General features: G+C 38.5%; 1 pseudogene; it reads right to left on the bottom strand.

Moving 5' to 3' along the window:
- The window catches only part of LOC149147279 (DNA replication licensing factor MCM4-like), a 42,375-nt pseudogene that overhangs the window by 8,875 nt on the left and 17,261 nt on the right, over positions 1-16,239 (bottom strand).

The raw sequence follows: 16,239 nt of genomic DNA, 5'->3' as shown, positions 1-16,239 counted from the left end.
TACCAACCAAGAACATTTACTATGTAGTTAACATTGTGCCTACCTTAGGTGATCTGAAAATGGAATGTACTTGTTTAAGGGTGCAAGGTATCCATTTTCCATAATTTCAAATGTGAGTTATACACTCCAAGTGACCTCTAAAAAGGTGAAAACTTCTTATTTCTTATACAGAGATAGACTGTAGGGGCATTCACCGGACATGTCACCTCTAAAGAGAGGATGAGTTCCAGAGGCTACCTGGCCCTCTACAGGTTCTGCCTAAAGAAATAACAAAGTAAACACTTAGAAGTCTTTGACATACACATACTTGAAGTTTGATGTCTTGCGAAATAAGACAAATAAATTTTTGCAGCTGAATAGGTGCTTATGTGTGTATGAAAGTTATGTATATTTGCTGTTTAACACTTTATATCAGTTTTGTTTAGCATATCATCTTCAGCAAATAAAGACAACAAAATGATGAAGCAGTTCACCCCTCCTGGGCTACATCTGCTGGACCAAACCTCTCAAACTAGGCTTGTCCTATTGTATTAAAAATGCTACAAAGGCTAATACAAGAATATGAGTGTCTCGAAAGACAAATCTGACTGTAAATACAGAATCAAAAGATAGGAATTAGCTAAACATGCTCCTTCCCAAACACTAAACAATGAAATTGTACCTTATACAGTACTTTCCCCAATTGGCCCTAGTGGCCCTTTAAACTTGCATGGAGAATTTTGAGGTGAAGATGACCTCAATTGGTTCTGAAACCTCTGCCATTAGACTCAGAAGGTCAAAAATAGCAGACATAGAATTTTGAATCACCAAAAATGGATGAACATAGCCCCCAAACAGCTCAAGCACTGAAATGGCCCTGGTGGCCCTGAAAGCTTCCCTGAAGCTAAACAGTGAGAAGAATGCCTCAACAGGAAAAAAAAGCTGTAGAAATGGATTCAGAATGCTGAAAACCTTCAGGAATGACCTTCGTTCCACATTCAATGGCTGCACAATTCCCAATGCAGCTCCCAAACTGATTTGGCTCTGGTGGCTCCTGGAACTTCCACGAAGAAAAATCACCTGCAAACGACCTCAGATGGTTGTGAAACCTATGCCAATGGCTTCAGAAGGTCGAAGAGACCCAAAATCAAAAAAAAAAATCATCCAAAAAGGACTTTCCTAGCCAAAGTTATGGTCATTTACTCCCAACTGCCAGTTGCCCCTACAAAAACTCCAAATAACTTTAGTTGGAGCCAGTTAGGCCTGCCAAATATGGCGGGTCCACCAAAATTTGGCGCTCTGCCAAAATTTCCGCCAGTCTAACTGCTTGTGATTAATGGGCATGTGACCAAAAATTCCAGGTTGGATGTTTGCATGGGATTCCGTGCCAACGGTTAAGGGTGTAGGCCCACGGTTTTGGGCGTAAGGGCATATGGAATGGGGGCTGGCCGTTAGGGGCTGGCCCCCTTAGGGCCCGGCTCAAACAAATTGAAACTTTAAATGAAGTTTTCCCCGCCCACATAACAAAACCTATGGTTGTGGCTCAACGGTTAAGCGTTTGGCTGTTGAACGGGAGGTCATGGGATCAAACCTCACTGCCACCAGAATTTTAACATATGAATCCACCCATTTGCTGACGTCACCATGAGCCACATGGTGGTCTCGGAGCATGCCACGTGGCAGTTTTTGATTCTCTGCCAAAAAGGAATATTCCCTAGAATATTCCAGGGAATATCAGTGGAATATTCTTTTTTTAATTTTTTTTTTGGGAAAAATATTCAAAAATTAAGGGGTATTGGGCGATTTTGTTTTTGGCATAACTTTCTCATACGGTGACCGTTTTTCGAACCGTTTGCGGTGCCAGAATTAGGAGGACGAGCTCTATCTATTTGTTTAGTTTTGAGCCAATTTTGATCGCTTTCATTTTTGACCATTTTACGACACTTGGTCCTGAGCTCCTGATCACACCTCCCAAATGAGAAGGCTTTTGGTCCCCAAAAGCTCACTAAATCTCTGAATTGAACTATACAGCACTTGAGGAACAGAAATATCCTCTTCTGTTTAGCCAAAAGAGCATACTGATGCAAAAATGTCCTGCCTTGCCAACTGTCGTCTTGGCGACTTTTTGCTGCATAAGCCAAGTACTCGTCGAATCCCTACCAAGTTCTTTCGCTAGACAAATCTGAAATTGCAGGAACCAGCAATGAAACTTGCTGATATATGAGCTGAAATATTCCCCTGAACATGTGGGCTTGCCAGCTGTCATGATGCCCATCCATGGAACCTCCGCTCCAAAAGAAGAGCTGCCTCCCAAATGAGAAGGCTTTTACCAGTTGTAGCATGTTGAATGTGCTGCAAATGCTCATCCCAAACTCTTGGGATACTTGCTGCAAAAACTTCTTAATAGAAGTAGAGAACCATGCTGAAATTTAAGCCCTCTTTGCATGCTGCTTTTCTAGCTCATAGAATTGTGCACAGCTTTGCACCAAATTCTTTCCCTGTACCAAATGACACCAAAGATATCTTGTGCAACAAGACAATCATCAACAACAATTTGTCCTGAAATATGCTGAACAATGGACTCAACCATCAACATAACAAGTGTGTACACAACCGACACAAGTCGACAAAACATGTGCACCACAATCGACACAAGTCGACAACATAAGTGGCACAATCGACACAAGTCGATGAAACATGTGACACAATCGACAATGTAAAAGTGTGCTCATAAGCGACACTAGTCGACTATCAACAAGATACATTTACAAACACAGGTATGTATCAAAAACAATGAACTATATACAGTTCGATAAACACACCTACAACATCTATGTACAGGTGCAACTTCAACTCTTCTTTTGCAAAGACCAACAGGTACATCAACCCCATAAAAACACATATGGGTGACAAGAGCTGAAATGAAAACATTTCTACAAAACTAGTGAGGATCATACTCATCTTTTACCATCCTGCAACTTGCATTCCCTTAACAAAGAAATGCATTCAATCAAAAGACATGCAACTTTAGTTGGATAAGAATTCTAACCATTTCTTACCAATCCATTTCAAAGGCGCTTCCTTTAACTGCACATCAATATCAACATGTGTATCATCCTGACACATTTCAATGATGGAAACTTCCTTCCCATTCTTGCCATACTCTTTCTCCAATTTCTTCAACTTTTGTGGAAGCATTGTTGGATTCAGAGTCCAACACCTTTCAGCAGTATGTCCATGCTTATGGCAATAAGTGCAACACATGTTCATCTTCTTGACAGCATGATTTGCATTGTTCAATGGAACTTTGGCTTCTTGCCTCCTTTCCTTCAAAAGTTTCTTGTATGTTGCCATTCTTTCCCAACATCTAGAAACACTATGGTTAACCAAACCACAAAAAGAACATGCAATTCTTTTCCAATGCTTGTGTGGAAATTTCCCATGCTTTACATGATCAAAGGAAGGGTGATGGAAATCAGATTTATACCTTTCTCTTTCACCTTCATTACCTTCATAAGGTGGTGAATCGAAAGAAGAAGAAGCTCCCTTTGGAACACTATCAGTCCCTTCAATGGTTTTAGAGCTTTCACCACTTTCTTGTTCAAGTGCATGCTTATGCACACCTTCTTCTTGCAAGGTATGTTTCAAACTATTGCATTCATCAAGGATACAACCTTTACAACCTTCAGATAGAGAACTTGAAATGAAACTCCTTCTAGGAACTGTTTCAATTGCCTTCATGGCTGCTTTGGAACTTTCTCCATTAGATTGTCCATAACCAAGACCCAAATTCTTAGGCCTTACCTCAACCATTATTGGCTCAACTATACCCTGTGCATGTTTGCCCAATCCTTTTCCTTCATATCCCATTTTGGACATCAACTTGGACCCTATGCCTCTGGTATGTTTCTCAAAAGAACCAACATAAACATTCTTATAAGAATTTGAAGACAAACTAGAATTGTTTACCTCTTCTTCAAGCTGATACTTGGCTAAGGCTTCTTTGGCAACAAGGAGTTGTGTCTCCAACTCATGCATCATTTCCAAATTCATCTTTGCAATATGAAGTTGTTCTTCCATTTCCTGCAATTGGTCAAAAAGCAACTGCTTCTCTTCCCTCATGGAATTCAACTGCTCTTGAAGTTTAGAGCTCTGCCTTTCATCCTCATAGATTTCTTTCACCATATTCATCATGATAAAAAATTCTTGCTTCAAGCCTTCATCAAAAAAATCTTGTGAAGGAGGACGATTTTGAGAACTCACTTATGGAAGTTGTCATTATAAAAATGAACAAAAGAGCTTCAACAAACTCAAACAACAAGTAGTTTGCAGAATAATAAAGCAGTCAATCTTCAACACTGCTTAAGACACCTTTCAAGCTACACAATCAAGCTAGTGATGTCAATCAAGCAAACCTAGTGCTTTGATACCATCCGATCTGAAAATGGAATGTACTTGTTTAAGGGTGCAAGGTATCCATTTTCCATAATTTCAAATGTGAGTTATACACTCCAAGTGACCTCTAAAAAAGGTGAAAACTTCTTATTTCTTATACAGAGATAGACTGTAGGGGCATTCACCGGACATGTCACCTCTAAAGAGAAGATGAGTTCCAGAGGCTACCTGGCCCTCTACAGGCTCTTCCTAAAGAAATAACAAAGTAAACACTTAGAAGTCTTTGACATACACATACTTGAAGTTTGATGTCTTACGGAATAAGACAAATAACTTTTTGCAGCCGAATACGTGCTTATGTGTGTATGCAAGTTATGTATATTTGTTGTTTAACACTTTATATCAGTTTTGTTTAGCATATCATCTTCAGCAAATAAAGACATCAAAATGATGAAGCAGTTCACCCCTCCTGGGCTACATCTGCTGGACCAAACCTCTCAAACTAGGCTTGTCCTCTTGTATTAAAAATGCTACAAAGGCTAATAAAAGAATATGAGTGTCTTGAAAGACAGATCTGACTATAAATACAGAATCAGAAGATAGGAATTAGCTAAACATGCTCTTTCCCAAACACTAAACAGTGAAATTGTACCTTATACAGTACTTTCCCCAATTGGCCCTGGTGGCCCTTTAAACTTGCATGGAGAATTTTGAGGTGAAGATGACCTCAATTGGTTTTGAAACCTCTACCATTAGACTCAGAAGGTCGAAAATAGCAGACATAGGCTTTTGAATCACCAAAAATGGATGAACATAGCCCCCAAACAGCTCAAGCACTGAAATGGCCTTGGTGGCCCTGAAAGCTTCCCTGAAGCTAAACAGTGAGAAGAATGCCTCAACAGGAAAAATGAGCTGTAGAAATGGATTCAGAATGCTGAAAACCTTCAGGAATGACCTTCGTTCCACATTCAATGGCTGCACAATTCCCAATGCAGCTCCCAAACTGATTTGGCCCTAGTGGCTCCTGGAACTTCCACGAAGAAAAATCACCTGAAAACGACCTCATATGGCTGTGAAACCTGTGCCAATGGCTTCAGAAGGTCGAAGAGACCCAAAATCAAAAAAAAATTCGTCCAAAAAGGACTTTCCTAGCCAAAGTTATGGCCATTTACTCCCAACTGCTAGTTGCCCCTACAAAAACTCCAAATAACTTTAGTTGGAGCCAGTTAGGCCCGCCAAATATGGCGGGTCCGCCCAAATTTGGCGCTCCGCCAAAATTTCCGCCAGTCTAACTGCTTGTGATTAATGGGCATGTGACCAAAAATTCCGGGTTGGCTGTTTGCATGGGATTCCGTGCCAACGGTTAAGGGTGTAGGCCCACGGTTTTGGGCATAAGGGCATATGGAATGGGGGCTGGCCGTTAGGGGCTGGCCCCCTTAGGGCCTGGATCAAACAAATTCAAACTTTAAATAAAGTTTTCCCCGCCCACATAACAAAACCTGTGGTTGTGGCTCAAAGGTTAAGTGTTTGGCTGTTGAACGGGAGGTCATGGGATTGAACCTCACCGCCACCAGAATTTTAACGTATGAATCCACCCATCTACTGACGTCACCATGAGCCACGTGGTGGTCTTGGAGCATGCCATGTGGCAGTTTTTGATTCGCTACCAAAAAAGAATATTCCCTAGAATATTCCAAGGAATATTCTGTGGAGTATTTTTTATTTTTTTTGAAAAATATTCAAAAATTAAGGGTTATTGGGCGATTTTGTTTTTGGCATAACTTTCTCATACAACGACCGTTTCTTGAACCGTTTACGGCGCCAGAATCAGGAGGACGAGCTCTATCCAGTCATTTAGGTTCAATCTAGTTTTGATCACTTTCATTTTTTACCATTTTACGACACTTGGTCCTGAGCTCCTGATCATTAGGGAAAACAATGATCATCTAAAATGACAATAATATACAAAAGATGCATCCCTATTCGTAATTGTCAACAAGTTACCTCCCTATTTGTAATGCTAGTTGGAATCAATATTCAATAAATTGACTTGTGAATATATAATCTTGTGAAGGTATAGAATATTATTGACCAAATATTATCATAAATTTGTTGTTTCATGCCAAAAATTGGGGTTCGTGACTTAGATACTAGGACACCAAACACAACATCACAAAATTGTTGTTTAATGCAATAATGTGAAAGTAGACAACTATATTTATTAACACTTCTCCCTAAGATTGAATTTTAGATTCTATATTATCAAAATGTACTAGAGTAAGGTCATGGCCTTCAACTTCTCTATGACTATTCAAAGGTATTACAACTTGAACTCCAAGAAACCTCAATTCAAGGAATTTTTCCAAACGACTTGCTTGGAGCCCAAACAACTTTCTTGATCCAAACAATTTTTCATAAGACACATAAAAGAAATAAAAGGATCCATGGTGTGATGGTGAAGACCTCATCCTACACTCTTAATGAGAGGAGAAAATCTATTTTTTCTCTCACAGAGAAATGTTTTTGCATAGACATGAAATTCTGACAAGTCAAAGGATTTTTACCCTATACAACTATTATCACTGGGCTAGAAAGGTTTGGGATATATCAACCTTCAACCAAGTGTAACTATTTAAAACCAACTTTTGACTGGAAGTTAGTCCTTCTAATCTAAGAGGGGTGTTATGGGTAGAATCACCCTAGAGTCTTGGGTTGAGTACCCAAACAAAGTGGAGCACATACACCACAAAGAGACATGCAAACAAGCAATCCTAATACTTAAATTACTGAAATAGGAAGAAGAGGTATTACCCGGAGGTCCTACGTTTGAGGTCATTCCTGTAGGGTACAAACCCTCTGCTTCTTCCAAAGCCTTAGAACCTGCAACTTATTCAATCAAAGCATATAAAACAACATTAATAGAAAACATGTTCATGATATAGGTGTTAGGTCATATAAGCATGTAATCAAATAAGTATTAATATAAGATTTTATAAGCAAGTCATAACATATATTAATTCATAAAGACCATAAACATCAGGAACAAGACAACGCCTCTTTATTGATGTAAACTAAAGAAAATATAGAATAACTACAACCTGAGTCGTCTGCTGGCTCCAAGGGAAACCGTCCTCCGGATCCATCCTGACCAGGGCTCAGCAATCCTCATCCATAGGTATGGACAAGGATGTCATGAAGGGATGAAGGACATCTCAAGAAGGCAACAGTGGTTTCCTATGACTTGGGAGTGCAAAAGGCACATGGATTTCTTCTGACTTGATCAGGGATGTAATCAAATATAATATCAATATCTAATATTTTCTCCTCCTTTAGGCCTTCCCATGGAGGTGTATTTATACTTCTCCAAATTAGTTTTTTCAGTTGGCAAACAATTGGGTCATGGGCTATAATAGGTGAGTAATAGGTAAAACACATAAACTCTGCTCAAATTTAAGGAGAATATATATTTTTTAATGTTTTAAAACGTATATGCGGGTTTAGTATAGACTGACACACGTGTACACACATTTTATACAAACAAAAATAGTGTATGGGATTTCAAACATTGTTTTTTATAATTTGGACTAAGTGTGGAAGGGAAGGTTTTCCCTAGGCCATATCATAGACCATCTCATCTACCAAGGGTGGTAAATGGTTATATAATAGATGCCCCCTAATATATGAGGTTAGAAGGGGTACATGATGGCTGAAATGTATTAAGTGTATAGAAGGAATCATGCCAAGACCTGAGAGGAGTTCACCAGATTTCAGCCTGCCAAGCTAGTGGAAGAGATCAGAAAGAAAGTTGTTGTCTAAGGTAGCCATACTCATTCTGAGAGATAATAAAGCATGGATTCCTCATATCAAATACAAAAGAAAATCCACTATGTATACACATATAAAAGGATTGAAAATTCACAGTGGATAATATGATCATATCCATAGAAGTACATGTCACAATATCACATATAAAGAACTGATCAATGATGCTGAAGTAGAAAGCTGATCACTGAAGTCATAAACATGATCCAAAAAGTACCAAGTCAAATAGTGGAACAAATGGTACTACACGCAACTCGGGTTCCAACATATAAGATTTCAATGTAATGAATTGCAACATATAAGGTAGATAGTGTCACTGGTAGAAACAAGAGGAACTGGCAAGTGAGCTAACAAATGTTGATGCAAACTCGAGGTATTCACCGACTACCATGGTACATTTCCACACAATGGGAATAAATGATCTAAAGTCGACCATGTGAGAAATCATTTGATTATCGGTCATTGATGTATACCATTAACAAATGCGAGACTACTCACTGATAATGATAATGAGAGCCAAGGTACCGAGTATAATCTAACAAGTGCGAATAAATATGCTAAAGTCGAACACTTGGAAGAATCTATCAATCAGGAGACAATGATTTTTTCCCACTGTTGATAGTGAAGGAGTCTGCCACTAATGTCTGCAAACCCTAACTTACTGCCAAATGGACTCTAGACCTTGTTCCCAGAGCAATGAGTTGAAGTCGATGGGAAAATATCTATTGGAAGGAAGGAATTAAGGCATCCTTCATAAATCTAGTGCGATTGTAACCTATAAGCCAATAATGTGGAAGGAATCAGACGAAGAAAGATGTAGTAACCAAACTGAAGCATGTTTCTAGTGTACACAAGATGTGGCTAGCACACAATAGAAACCCTATGAACCAACCAATAATGAAAAATGATAGAGAGGTGAGGAAAGCACCAATAGGGTCAAATGGAAATGAAGGTACTGCACGAATCCCAATGTGTGATAATGAAAGTTGACGTCGAACACAAGGGAAACCGCTCAGTCAAATACCCATGATGCTGAGCACAAGGTGATCTATCAATAATGAAAATAGGGCTAGGGTGCGGCTCTAGGTCTACTCTTAGAGAAATTTGTCGTAGTCGATATGAGCAAGACTCGCCACTAAGAAGTCAATGGAGACCTTCTCAAACCAACATGAGAAAAGGACTAAACAGTTGATGTGATAGTGAACATGATTCTGACAACTAGGGATGGCCGACTAAAAATAAGTCAAGAGACACCACAGAAAGGTCAACTCATGTTTACTTCCCTTAAACAAAATCATGACTCAAATGTGACAATATGGCAACATATGATAACTTTGTATAGGCTTGTCATGCAAGAGGCACAAACAAACTCTCCATATGATTAGAAGAGATAACCAACCAGAGTAGTACTGACTGAGTAACAAGGTTAAGGCTCTCCTAAGTCAAACTAAAGCCCAACCCAATGGAGGAAAGACTTAATTTTAAGTGCTTTGTTCAAGGGAGACACAACTGACTCTAGCTGCCATCAATCATGGAAGTAATGTCCCATTACTGCTCTTTTTGGATTTTTTTTTTTTTTTTTTTTGTCTTTTTCATATTTAGAAAGCCTGAAAAATGATAAAATAATGCCTATGGTATAGTGGAAATAATGAGTGTCCAAATACAGATGCACTAGTTCCTGGGAGGGGAACATTCCTATGCTCAATGCAAGGTGACAAAACTGGTCAATGACACTCAAAGGAACATTCTTTCCACGGGTAAAAAAGTGTCAAGTTGCAAAGGCTAAGTTGATTTCGCAAAAGACATGGTCGAAACGTGGCTTAAACATGAGTCCAAGTGAAGTCGGCTTAAGGCCAAAAGGTACAAATGGTCAACATGCAATGCAATAGTACAACTCAACACAAAGGAGCCTCTAGGGTATAAAGCCAGAAAAATAGCGAAGAAGTAAGAGAATGAATCTTCAATGCACAAGTCATGGCGAGACTAAAGAGGACTCCCGAGCCTACACAATATAGTAGCATGGGAAACATATGCTAGCGAGGATCTAACTAAGATGCCCATGTAAAGGTTGGCTCTACCATCATGTCATGATTTTATAAGTCGGCGAGTGAAAATGGTTTAAGAACCAAGACATGATGGGGTCGACCCTATGGCCAAAAATATCGCAGTATGGAGGCTAGTATGAAAAATGCAGCAAAAAATGATATTCCCTAACCTATATGCCAGTGAAAAAATGATACCTGCCATGACGGGTCTGCAGTCATGGAATCGAAGCAGTCTCTCAAAATCTCCAAAGTATCCTGAAAAAATGACCCATCCCAACACTCCAAGCCAAAAAGGTCATAAAGCTCATAAAGTTTTAAAAAGAAAAAATGAACTTTAGAAAAAGTGATTTTCATATGTCAACTTATATAAAGACCTTTTGACTCACAATTCTTCATTTGTGTTATGAGCAAGTGAGTGAAGGAGCTCTGGAGCAAAAACCCAAGCAAGCTTAATCCATCAAATTCATCTGTTCATTCAGCCTTCAATCCTCCAGGTAACCTTCTAACTGATTTTTTGATAAGTTTTACTGCTTTTTAAATGTTTTTGTTGAAAATTTCACCATGGGAATTTAGTTTAAAAATTATGCTTTGCGTACATGTGGGTTGGACATAGGTGCACCGCGTATAGAAAATCCCTACACACGACTATGTAAATACCAAACCCGCATGTGCGCGATTTTAAAATTTGAAACACGGTTTTTAATGATCTGAAACACTTTTTTTTGCAAAATGTCGATTACTTGATGAGAAAGGGAGCATATTGTGATTGATAATGAAGTGATGGAAGATCCAATTGCATTAGATGCATTACGAGGATGCAGATTATTGATTTTTTCAAAATTCCAAATATGAAGGCAAGATGCTTTTACTATTGACCAAATTCCTCTGAGGATAGAAATAGAGGATATCTATTTCATCATTGGTATCTCCCGAAGAGGAGAGAGGGTCAAATCAATAGGAAGAACAAGAGGTAGCCTCAATGTGGAGAACTATGTATGCATCTACTGTCCAGGAAACAACAAGAAGATTGGAAACCATATTCCAATTAAACATGCAGAGAGCTTAGCCTTGAGAATCCTTCTCTTTACCATCACCAGAGTAAATGGTTCAACTTCCCTACACTAGGCTTCTCGAGTTTCAATGAGTCTAGCGGTGGAGTGTCTCACAACAGTTTTTGATTGGTGCACACCCCTCTTAGCCAATATGAAAAAACAACTTACATCTATCTAAAAAGGTTGGCAAAAGAACTTTGGATATGGAACCATCTTGTGCTCCTTTTTCTTTGAGAGAGTACCAAGGCTTCGAACCAAAGTATTGTCCACTATCAGTAGCCCAAGGGATCCACGAATGGGTAGATGGGTTGATCTAATGAAGAGAATAGGGGGCAGTGAGGTCCCTAGAAACACTTTTGATGACGATTTCTTCTCCTGGTGGGAAAAACAAGTCATAGCGGTCGAGGACTACCCCTATGCTAGCATGGACTTCAGAGGAGATCCAGATCTGGTGTTGCCACCGGATGCAGCATGGGGAGCCATAGGTACAAAATGTTTTTAATTTTTTAGATTTTAAGATTTCTTTTGGATTTTAAGTATAAATGAACTGAAAATATTTTTGATGAGACAAATACTTACAAAATTATTTTGATCATGACACAGATGTTGGACCAGTAAGACCTGAGGGTCTACCTCGACACAAGCATCATGGAAGAGATGCAGAGGGTGCCACAGTAGAGACTGAGAGGATCCTCCATGATGTCCAAAGAAACTTGGTGAGGTTGAATCACTAGGTACCTATGGTAGCTATAGAAGATCTTCCAGAGGAGATGAAAATATGCAATGTAGGAGTGCAGCGCGATTGGGTGTGGCTATTCCGATGGGTGGCATTTTCCATCGTCTTCTTTCATGCTGCTCACCCTAAGCAGGACCCATAGATGGATGAACATATCTTTTTTATTAGGCATGATTATGGGAACACGACTTAATTTTGTAGGATGTTTGTGTCCCAATTTTTTATATTATTTTGAACATAAAACCCTATATATGTACCAATGGTTTACCATGATGATCATATATATATAGATGACTCTTCAATTATTTTTTATTTCTAATGTTATGAATGATTTATGTGTCAATCTAATGCTTTATTAGTGATAGAATCTGCAAATGAATTTTCTGATCGTGGAATATGAATACATGTGATATAAATAAATGATCTCTGTAATAAACGCACTCTTAGAAATTGTCGATATAAATCAGGATCTCTCACACAATAGATGTTATTTAATTGAGATACCACCAATTGTGAAACCAAGTAAACTACTAATGAATCAATACCAAGAGATATTACCTCAGATAGTAAATTAACGACAACAGTGTATTCAGAAACATTATTTGAAGAAGGATTGATACATATTCCTCTTGAAACAATCAACTGGAAATATGGACAATAAATCACCCAAGACGCGGAAGCAGGGTTCCGATTGTGTGTACTAGCATCATCGACAAACCCTATATATATCAAATCATCCATAAATATCTTCCAAAGAAGATCAAAAATATCGACATCAATATGAAACCGATAGATAGATATGCACAAATATACAATATTTACAATCAAGCAAATGCTAGGTCAAAGCCTAAGAAAAATACTTTTTAAGATAGAGCCCATTTCTGGGCTCTACCAACTTGTTTCCCTCAAAATCAACCAACTCATAAGATCCCTTTTTCAAAACCTTTTTGACAATGAAGGGACCATACCACATAGATTTAAACTTGCCTGCCCCCAAGGCATCTTTGTCTTGGTTATAGACCAGGACAAGGTCACCTTCAGAGAAAACCCTAGGATAGACAACCTTAACATATTGAGTTTTCACTCTCTTTTTATGATCTTTGTTGATTATGGTTGCATCTCGACACTGCTCATCAAGATGCTCGAAATGAACGAGTTGTTCGTCGATACTAGAAGTACCTGGAAGAAGTTCAACATCTAATTTAAGGGAAGGAATTTCACATTTCACAGGAAAAATTGATTCCAACCCATAAACTAGTTGAAAAGGAGTAAAACCAGTAGCAGTATTTACTCACATTCGGTATTCCCAAAGTGTCAGATATATCATAATGTGCCAATTGGATCGAGATTTGTTAATCATCCCTTGCAGCATGATTTTTAGGGATTTATTCATGACTTCAACTTGCCCATTGGCTTGAGGATAATAAGGAGACGAATTCTCCTACCGGAAACCCAACTTAAGAGCCAATTGAAACATCATCTGATTCTAAAAATGACTACCATGGTCAGTGAAAATCTCTTTAGGAATACCAAATTGGGAAATGACTTGATTGAAGAGAAACACACCTATTGTTTCACCATCATTCTTGAAAGTAGGCATAGCCTCGGCCCACTTAGTAAAGTAGTCGAAAACTACGATGATATACTTGCGATTTCCCGCCAAAGGAAAATTGCAAGTAGTAAAATCAATAGCCCACTTTGTGAATGGACCGACAGTGATCACAGGGAAGAGCGGAGCTAGATGCATGCGCATTTTCCGAGTACAAAATTGATAATGGTGGAATATTTTGACCGCTTCAATACAATCCTTGAATATCAAAGGCCAAAAGAATCTTGCAAAAAAAAAAATTGGGCTATTGCAAGCATAGATAGATGACCACCACAAGCTCCATTGTGGCAATCATTTACAACAAACTCTACTTCTTCTAAGGTTAAACAACGTCTAAGGATTGAATCAACCCCACAATGATATAAAGTTTCACCTATAATAATATAGTTTTTAACCAGGTGACATAACTTTCTACATTCATCCTTCGAAAAAGTGAGCAGAAACTTCGAAGTCTGGAGATATATAATGATATCTTCAAACCAATGATCTTGCGAGGAAATAAGGAAAATATGTTCATAAGGAAAATATTCCTCATAAACTATTTCTTCCTCATAAGGCAACTCTGAGATCAATTCTGCAAATACTAAGGATTTTTTAGACTTAGCTGACATGAATTCGAGATCAAATTCTTGTAAAATGACAATCCATCTATTGTATTTTACCCCAATCGCTCGCTTGCTGAGAACAAATTGAAATGGATTGACTGCTGCTAAGACGAATGTTTTTCGAAGCAGAATATAATGTCTAAGTCGCTGGGTAGAATGGACAACTTCCAAAGCTAATTTCTCAATGGGAGAACAATGTAGTTGAGGCCCCACTAAGTTTCGGCTCGGATAATAGATTACGTGCCCACTAAAAACATCATATTCTTTAACTAGAACCATACCAATAGTTGATTATACTGCAACGAGATATAAAAGGAAGTCTTTGCTGTAATTAAGTGGAATCAACAAAGGATCAGAGGTTAATGCCTTTTTCAAAGAATCATTTAGCGTTGCACGAAATCATCCCATAGAAATGGGACCCATTTCTTAAGAAATCTCATAAATCCTTTAGTAATCTCGACATAATTAGCTATAAATATCCTTAAGAAATTGGTTTTTCCTTGAATACTCTGAAGTTGAAGAATAGAGGATGGGGGAGGCAACTGAAGTATTGCCTCTACCTTGAAGGGATCTACCCGAATCCCTTCATTAGAAAAGATGAATCCCAAAAACCGACCGGACATGACAGCGAAAACACAGTTATTCGGATTCAACCAAATTTTATAGAAATGACATCGTTCAAAAATTAATCGAAGATGCTTGGGATGATTAGTTCTCTTTCGAGAGCGAGCAGCTAAATCATCCAGGTAAGCTTCGATAACATGTTTGATACCATGAAAAGCATATGACATGGCCCAATGAAAGGTAGTTCCAACATTTTTAAGGCCAAAAGGCATTTTCTTATATGAAAATGTACCTCAAGGGAAAATAAAAGTTGTCTTATGTTGATCTTCTGGACGAATAGAGATTTGATTATAACCAGAAATCTGTCCATAAAAGAGAAAATCTCATTACCCGCACACTCATCGATAATTTGGTCAATAAAGGGTGTGGGGTAATTATCTTTAGGACAAGCCTTATTCAAATCCCTAAAGTCGATGCATATACAGATCGTTCCTTGCTTCTTGTCAATGGGGACTAGATTCAAGACCAACTCAGTTAAAGGAACAGGGTATATGAAACGTGCCTTACACAAATTTTCAACCTCAGCTTTGATAACTGTTGTTTTTCTAGGGTTTACTAGTCGAAGCTTCTGGCGATTAGGTTTTTCATTTTCGTATGTCTTGATCTCATGCTGGACTATAGATGGATCTATCGCAGGAATTTCCTCATAAGACCAAGCGAACACGTCTCGAAACTCTTTAAAGAGATCGATATAAGTTTGAATTTCTTCGAGGGAACAATCAGCTCTAATGAAGACATTTTTGATAATGTTGGGATTCCTAGAGATCTTCACTGGAATAGTTTGTGAAATGACAAGCATGTTACCTTTGGCCGAAAACTGTGCTAGAGCCAAAGGATTTAAAACTATGTGAACATCACTTGTAGATGAAGGACTGGAGAAGCTTGATTCTACTTCTCGTAAATCAGGGAGGAAATATGACTGGTGATGCAAATCATCCTATGGTCTCTCAACACCTGTCATTTCTTCTAGGATTTCTTCTTTGGATAGAAAAGCAGTATCTATGCAATCCATAGCAGAAGTTGAATCAAGAGTCCAAGCCAGAGCCACATCCCCATCCAACTCATTTGGTGAAAAAGGAGTAGGATCGGAGTCTGCAGTGTTAACTATAGATTGATAAGAAATTTTAGCTATAGACATAGGAAATTCCATTCCACCCACTTTCCCCTCGTCTAATGTGGTGGTAGAAGAGGGTAAGGGCCAAGGGTCTGAAAAATAATGAGTTCTAAAGAACTCTCTTAGAGAAGGTGATGATGATGAAAACTATAATGATGATGTAAGATTCTATGAATGCTCATATAATAAGAAAATTTGTTTCTTCACAATATCAATAAGCCGACTTGATTACAAGGAGGGCATAAATTCAATGAAAAG

This window comes from Pinus tabuliformis, chromosome 9 (genome assembly GCF_031772625.1).
Source record: "Pinus tabuliformis cultivar Carrire ecotype Pingquan chromosome 9, CPIR1, whole genome shotgun sequence".
Taxonomy (NCBI): Eukaryota; Viridiplantae; Streptophyta; class Pinopsida; order Pinales; family Pinaceae; genus Pinus; species Pinus tabuliformis.
This window is presented reverse-complemented; position numbering and strand designations above follow the sequence as displayed.